The 6,924-nt window shown below is 41.4% G+C and overlaps 1 long non-coding RNA gene across 2 annotated transcripts in view; it reads left to right on the plus strand.

Moving 5' to 3' along the window:
• Nucleotides 1-651: 651 nt before the first annotated feature.
• Nucleotides 652-6,924, plus strand: part of LOC102979556 (uncharacterized) — a 140,022-nt gene continuing 133,749 nt past the window's right edge. For both annotated transcript variants that reach the window (XR_002891623.3, XR_002891621.3), the window contains exon 1: nt 652-876. This is a non-coding gene — a long non-coding RNA (uncharacterized lncRNA). The remainder of the gene's footprint in view (nt 877-6,924) is intronic.

Below are 6,924 nucleotides of genomic sequence, written 5' to 3' on the forward strand. Positions count from 1 at the left end.
CCGGACGCGCAGGCTCAGCGGCCATGGCTCACGGGCCCAGCCGCTCTGCGGGATGTGGGATCTTCCCGGACCGGGGCACGAACCCGTGTCCCCTGCATCGGCAGGCGGACTCTCAACCACTGCGCCACCAGGGAAGCCCGAGAAGGATCATCTTTAAGATCATTATTCTGAACTCTTTCTCTGGTAGATTGCCTATCTCCACGTCACTTAGTTGTTCTTCTGGGGTTTTATCTTTTCCTTCGTCTGAAACATATTCCTTTTCTGTCTCATTTTGTCTAGATTTCTATTTTTATTTTTATGTATGTGGAGGGTTAGTTATGTTTCTTGACCTTGGAGAAGTGGCCCTCTGTAGGTGATGTCCTATGTATCCCAGCAGTGCACTCCCCTCTCGTCTCCCAAGGGCCAGGGACCAGCTGGTCCCAGGGTAGGCTCTGAACTGCGTTTGCGGACTGGTTCCACAGGCTACCGGTTGGTAGTATTCTTGCTTCTGGTGTCTGCCCCCTGGTAGGTGAGGCTGGTCTAAGATGCTGTGCAGGCTTCGTGGAGGGAGGGGCCAGTGGGTGGGACTGAGTCTTGGCCCTCTGATGGGCAGGGCCGTGTCTAGGGGCGTGTCCAGAGGCAGCTGTGGGCTCTTTAGTCTTTAGGCAGCCAGTCAGCTGACGGGTTGGGCTGTGTTCCTGCCTGTTGGTTGTTTGGCATGAGGCATCCCAGCACTGGAGCCTACAGGCTGTTGGGTGAGGATAGGTCTTGTTGCCAAAATAGCGACTTCCAGAAGACCTCAAGCCGATGAATATTCCCCCAGTACCTCCACCACCAGTGTCATTGTCGCCACAGCTGCCCCGCCTCGCCTCCCTGGAGACCCTCCAAGACCAGCAGGTAGGTCCGGCCCAGGCTTCTGTGAAGTCACGGCTTTTGCCCTGAGACCTTGTGTGTTCCCTCCAAGAGTAGAGTATCTGTTTCCCCCAGCTCTGGGGAGCTCCTGCACTCAAGCCCCACTGGCCTTCAAAGCCAAATGCTCTGGGGGCTCCTCCTCCCAATGCCAGAACCCCAGGCTGGGGAACCTGACATGGGGCTCAGAACGCTCACTCCTGTAGGAGGGCTTCTGCGATATGATTGTTCTCCAGTTTGTGGGTCGACCACCTGGGTGGTATGGGATTTGATTATATTGTAAATACACACCCTCCTACCGTCTCGTTGGGTTTCTCCTTTATGCCTTTGGATGTAGAATATCTTTCTTGGTAGGTTCCAGTCTTTTTTATTGATGGTTGTTCAGCAGTTAGTTGTGATTTGGGTGTGCTCGTGAGAGCAGGTGAGCTCAAGTTCGTTTTACTCATTTTATCTTGATAAAATTGCAACATTTTTCCTTTCTTTTGACACTTTATCCTCTTTCACCATCATGCCCGGAATTTTAGGCTGATTCCAATTCAGTATCAACAGGGCAAACCCTCAGGAAACGGCTCCCTTGCGTTTTCTGGAACATCTTATACTCACCTGAGGGGCATTTCTGCTGCTGCATGACATGATGTGTTAATTCCGCTTCCATATTACCTAGCTCTGGGGCTTTATTTTCTGCCTTTTCCAATCAGTCAAGCTAGCTCCTCCTTTCTCAGAGTTCATTGCTTTAAGGTTCTCAAAGATTCCCCGCTTGAACTGAGTAATCACATAGAGGCTCCAGGACTCATGAAATCAAATGAGTTTATGTTTCAGCTCTAGTGGCTTATGTTTCTAGTTTATGTTTCAACTCTATGTTTCAACTCTAGTGGCTACTTTCTTCCTATAAGTTTTAGATTTAAATGGCTTACTGCTTCATTAAACAGTAAGTCCATTTAATAGGAAACATCTTTACTACTAGAACTTGAACTGAAAAATTATAAAGGATAAAAAGTTTATTTTTATATAATAGAAACTAATCCTAATTCAAGACTTCGTCAAGCTACACCTGGATGATTAAAATACTCTTCAAAATGATTGCCCTATCTCTAATGTTATTCCACCTTCAGCATTTTATCCTTTGCAAAGGCATCAGTATTATCTTTCTTCCTGTTAAAATCTTCCAATGAAAGTGAAGGATTAGAAAGAGAAGGTTAGAGAGAAACCACCTGTGCGACATTTTAAATGGTACGCAGATTCACTTAAAGCAATGCCTCTGTTCCCCACCAAATGTAATACAAGAGCTTTTCTTTTGGGAAGCCCTTTCAAGGAAAAAATATAGACATATAATGTTTGCAATTCCATTATAGCAACAATTTGTGGTTCATATAATATTTTCCCAGCCAGCCAGAAATAAATATAATAGGAGAGTGTTACTTGGAGATTAGGGAAATGATATGTTCTTGCACCTTTCCATACTCTGAGAAAAGAAGTTCAAGTATGCAATACTGTTTGCCTTATTGAGTCATAACATCCTTCATTAAGTGTTTCCACATAAGAATCCAAGGAGGGCAATCTACAAAGTCTATAATTCACGGCTGGATGAAAATAATTATCTGCTACTATTTCATAGAAAACATTTGGTTTTCTTGTTGCTATTAAGAACAACAAACAGCTCATAAACCCATTCATTCTCAGTCCCAACTGATTTAATTTGAACAATTATGCTTAACATTTCTTATTTTCATTTTCTAAATTACAAATATAATTAGCCTTAATCTTGAGTTTTGATGTATTATTCCTTTTACAGATGGAAATGTTGCAATATTCTGGGTAAAGTTTGAAACAAAACTGCCCCTTTGTCTTTCCTATCTGATATGATCTCATGAACATAATTTTTATATTTACAAGGATAAACTACTGGGTAATAGTTGACAGCTGTTCCTTACAATTTAAAACTTGAATGGATGACTAATGAACATACCTGAACGTAGAAATACTTGATTGCAATTATATTTTAAAACACTTCTCCTGTGACTTAAAATAGGTAAGGCCTCTTCTGTGCTTTTTACCAGCCAGATCTGTATGTAATCTCAAAAACAGAATCAATAATTCGACAAACATCTGCTGAGGGTTTATGTGCAATAAAAATGGAAACAATAGGTATTTCATGAGTGCTCACTATGTATCGGGAACTAGGTTGCAATGTTTATATTATCTGTTTAATCTTCATAACAAACACAAGAGAAAGACTTTTTCTCCATTTTGCAAAGCAAGGAGACTGAAACATGTGAATTTTAGGACTGTGCTCAAGTCACACAGCAACTCAGTAACATCCACTCTGCTCAAGTCTGTCTGATTCTAGGGTTTGTGCTGTACTATAGCCCAGCATGCTATAGTACTATGCTCTTTTAGGCCATAGGTACAAAGATGAATGAGAAGTGGTCCTTACCTCAGAGAATTTAGTATATAATCTAGTTAGAACATTTATATAAATAATTATAACTCAAGGTGGAAAGAAATAACCAACTTAAGAGTCCAGATTAAGCAGTATAGCAATTCAGGCTGGGGGTGGGAGGACGGTGGAGCGATTTCTGGTGGTTGAAAGAAGCTAGAATGGCTTCTTGTGGGAGAGAAAAGTAGCAGAGTACAGTATAGTAATTACAAGCATGAACTACTTGAATTCAAATCCAAGCTCTGCTACTTATTAGCTGCATGATCTTGGGCGTCTTGTAGGGGTTTGATTTCTTCATCTGCAAAATGTAGGTGACAATTGCTTTATAGGGTCAATTGTGAAAACTGGAAGAGCCAATATTTATAAAGCAAGTAGAATCATGCCTGGCACATACTATTTGTCTATTTGTTTTAAAAAAATTTTTGAACAGGAACTTAAAAAACAGGAAGAAAATTTCCTTTTAACATGGAGAAAAATGAAATGAGGTAGGAATTAGCAATTTTTGTGAATTTAGAGCCTTCAAGTCACTATGGAAGTGATTTAAATTTTAAAGTAAAATTCTGTGACTCAGAGAGGTAATATTTGCATCTAAATTCATAGCACACATATGACAAAACTAGTTCAAATTCATAACATTTGGGTGACAAACAAAATCAACTCTGAGGTTCCCTTTGCCTACCACTGCCTTTAAGCCTATTTCTTTCTTCATATTCCTCTGGTCATTAGGTCCTGTCTTTTGTAACTCCATAATCTCTCCTGAATCTACCTTCTCATTTCCAACTGTCTCTGTCTTATTAAGGATTACCACTCCCTTTAAATTATTCCCATAACACTCTCTCTTCCCCCCTACACACACTACCCTCCCCCCTGTTTCATTTTCATTTCAAAGAATATATTTGAATCTTTCTGTTCACAGGCCATGTATTCGACAGTCTCATGATACCAGTAGAACGAAATCCACGTTAAAAAAACAAATGAACCTCCGTGTCTAATCCCTCACAGAATGATCCTGGCTTTCTGAGGGGGAATCATTTCCCCCACCCTGCACTTTCTCGGCAGTCCAATATATCTGCTGTGCCCGCTCTCTGCTATCTTGACTGTTTTTATAACATGACATAATCCACTTTTCTAGTAGTCTCAGAATTCTGGAAAACAGGACGGGATACACCTGTGAAGAACTTACTACAGAATGACAAAATGGACACAGTGATCACAGCCTCCACAGCTTAGATGAAAGACTAGAAACTTAAAAGGAGGTTTGTTAAAGGAAGACTTTGTAAAAGTAGAGAACACTTTTGTTTTCCCTTTTCTGACCTTTTAATTGTACACTATGAGAGTTTTGGGGAGTACTTTGGGGAAGGCTGGACGTAGGTTCTCAAATACTTGGAAATTGAACTTAGAAACAGTGAAACCCATACCTACTTCCTGCCTGCAGGAGTCTGACGCTGAAGCTGTCAAAGGAAACTTAGACAGCAGGGAAGAGAATGAAAGAGTGCTAATTTCTGAAGCCGTACATCCACCATTTGGTAAACCAGAGATACATAAGATCCCCCACAAGTCAATCAGATGCCAGGGAATGTACCTGGGCTTGAGTTGTCTCAAAGGGACCCCACTTAAGGAACTCTATGATATAAATACCTCCAGGGGACGGAAGCTGAAGAAAGGTAGCAGGAAGTCAGCTGTGCATTTGCCCACATCAGGAAACAGTTCACACAGGGCTGGATTAAATAGCACTAACCAAGTAGAACGTTTGCCTTCTTTCCTTCAATCCCTGTTCTGCTCCTGGCAGCGCAAATAGCAGAAAAGTAAGTGAAGGAAAACCAGATCAATTACTTCTTTGCCTGAACAGGTCCCCGGGCAAAAAAGATAGGCCTGCATTGAAGGACGAGAAGAAACTTTAACTTGAATGAGATGGATGTTGAATATAAGACAGAATCGGTCTTTTTTTTTTTTTTTTGCGGTACGCGGGCCTCTCACTGCTGTGGCCTCTCCCATTTCCCATTGCGGGGCACAGGCTCCGGACGCGCAGGCCCAGCGGCCATGGCTCACGGGCCCAGCCGCTCCGCGGCATGTGGGATCCTCCCGGACCGGGGTACAAACCCGTGTCCCCTGCATTGGCAGGCGGACTCTCAACCACTGCGCCACCAGGGGAGCCCCAGAATCAGTCTTCTTAATTCTTGAAAGTGGTGGCTAAATGTGGGATCTTTCCTGAGATGTCCTTAACAGGGAGAGTAAATCTGACATGGTGTATCTGAAGAGGGAAATAAGAAATATGAAACAATGTATTGTTTGTCCCATCACGTTTTGCTCATTTAATAAACCATTTGTTTATAGAATACTTCCCAGCAGCATCTAAACTTGCTTTAAACTCTACCATTTAAAAAAAGAACCAAAGGAAAATACTCATTAGATCCTACTTTTCTCCACACAACTTTTAAACTTTTTTGCAATGCAAATCTTTGCAGAAGTTATTTGTCCTACCCATGTCTACTACCTCTATCACCTCACCTCCAGTTATTCCTCGATAATGTGTAGTGGCTTCTCACTTCCCCTTTCCTGAAGCAAGTTTTGATAACCATCATTTTCTAACCCCCCTGGATATTGTTCAGATGTTTTATTTGATATCTCACTAGAATGTGACACCTGTAAACTCTCTCCTTGAAACTCTCTCTTCCATGGCTTCCATTACAATGTCCTCTCCTGTTTTTCCTCCAACTTTGTTGCCAGATATTTTTCAGTCTTTTTGTAAGATCATCTTCTACAATTAGTTGTTGTAGTTGCTTATGGTTGTCCCTAGGCCATCTTTTCATGTTATATATGCCTTTCTTCAGTAAACTTAGTAATACCTGCAAGTTTAGTTATCATCTATATGCCAATAATTTCCCAATTTATTTTAAGCCTATATGTTAACAACTGACTTGATATTTCTGTTTAAATATCTCAAATGCACTTCCACCTTCACATGTCCAGAGCTAAACCTGTATTCTTTAGCCTCTAATCTGTGTCTCTTCCAAGGTTCCGTATTTCTTCAAATGGTAACACTATTCATTCAGTTCCATAAGCCACAAATAATGGTCTTCTCTAACATCTGCCTCTTGGTCAACCTCCATAATCACTCTTTAATCTACACACTTTCTCTATCTCCAGTAGAACTTGCTCTATTTCATATTTTTCCTACATCATGTCAATTCAAGTCCCCTGGCTGATCTCCACACTTCTACACTTGCCCTCCTCAGGTCTACTTTCCATATGAAAGCCAAAAGATTTTTTAAAGCTATGATCAGGTTATGCACTACCCTGCATAAATCTCTTCATGGCTTCCATTTCACTTAGAATATATATATATTTTAAACTGTTAGTATGTCTTTTGCACAGATGGCTAATTCCCTACCCCATGTCTATTCTCCCCATTTTCCTTAATAACAGAACCCTATTTTATTTGGTGTGGTAGCAATATGCTCAGCTAAAAACTACAATTTCTAACCTTTCTTGCAACTAAGTGATACTGTGTGATTAAATTCCTGCCAATAAAATGTAAATGGGGGCTTCCCTGGTGGCGCAGTGGTTGAGAGTCCGCCTGCCGATGCAGGAGACACGGG

Source organism: Physeter macrocephalus, chromosome 6, assembly GCF_002837175.3.
Source record: "Physeter macrocephalus isolate SW-GA chromosome 6, ASM283717v5, whole genome shotgun sequence".
Taxonomy (NCBI): domain Eukaryota; kingdom Metazoa; phylum Chordata; class Mammalia; order Artiodactyla; family Physeteridae; genus Physeter; species Physeter macrocephalus.